This window comes from Gorilla gorilla, chromosome 2, assembly GCF_029281585.2.
Source record: "Gorilla gorilla gorilla isolate KB3781 chromosome 2, NHGRI_mGorGor1-v2.1_pri, whole genome shotgun sequence".
NCBI lineage: Eukaryota > Metazoa > Chordata > Mammalia > Primates > Hominidae > Gorilla > Gorilla gorilla.
Genome location: NC_086017.1, coordinates 81,947,375 through 81,948,796, shown reverse-complemented (window position 1 = coordinate 81,948,796; position 1,422 = coordinate 81,947,375).

Here is a 1,422-nt window from a genome sequence, read left to right as displayed (position 1 = left end):
ATAGACAGATAATAGAAATTTCTTCCACTCTCCTTCCCCCAGGATAGATTCCTTTCCCCAAAAGTCATTTCTGCCCCCAAAACAGAGACACCAAGAAACTGCTTGATGTTGGTGGTTTTGAGTTGGATTGTGTGTCTGCCCAGCCAGTCTTGACTGGTCAAGTTGGAACACATGGGACAGGAGAGGGATAGGGTCCCAACATTCACATAGAGCCTGACTTCACTGCTATGCCTACCAGCCAGCCAACAGAAACCAAGAGAGAGGGATTTGGAGCCATGCCTTTCCAGGGATCTATCCAAAGGCATTTGTAGGTCAGGGTCTGGAACAAGTTGCCATCTAGGCCAACCACCTGTGACTCAGCTCATTCCAACAATTTAATACGAGTAATACCTGGTTAAAAATGAACACCAGAGATGACTGAAAGGAATTCAAGAGCCAGGTGTCAAAGGGCAAGAGCTAGCTTATTCGCTCTTGACGTGGTTATGGCAAGAGGTTTATTAATCTAGTCTGCCATGGCAGACATTGTCAGGACCCTCCTGTACCCCTCATTTTTACCACTTTTATGCGTACTGGCCTGACTTCCAACTGCTGGCATCTCTGTTTTTTCGCCTGGGAGTTTCTCTTCCTGACAGGACCCTCCGAGAGCAGCCCTCAACCAATTACTAATGGGATTTGGTATATAAATACCCTAGCCCCCTCACCCTTGGAGCAGGATACCTCAGAGGCACATTTCTACACTGAATCCTAGAGTTTCCTCAGTGGGACTAAGCTCTAGTCACCCATAGGAGTAGCTAGCTTGAAAACATACCCTTTATTAACTTTTATCCCTTCCTTCTCTTCACCTTGACCTGCCTCCTAATGTCCCCTTCCTTCCCAAATCTCAAACTGTCTCCACTCTAATCCTTGTCTTAGAGATGATTTCTGGAGGAACCCAAACTAACACAGCTAGGTATTCATTCACAAGCATCCCTCCGATTCCTCCTATATAGCAAAGGCTGTGGCCCATACCTTAGGGGCTTTAAAACCTAGCTGGCAATACCAGTTTATCCAGCCAAGACAACACAAGACTCTATGTGTTAGGAGCTCTGTCAGAGAGCCCCTGTGTCATATACAGAGAGAAAGAGCAATGACAGCAAAGTTGTCCAGCCAACTGCTCAGCTGGAGCCCCATGGTGGAGTCTTCACCTGGGTCTTTATCTATGTGCATCCAAAATCTCTCTGGGAGAGATGCAACTCTCTAAGCTGACCAGCATGGAGATATGGTTTTAAAAAGCCACATTAAAGACTCACATTAACCATGCCCCCAAGAGTCTGGGATATATATCAGAATGCGAATTGTGAGCTTACGGTAAGTGAATTTATGCCAGCTGCCAGGCAGGCTCAGGAACACTAATATAGCCTTAGCAGCACTTCTCCCCCACAG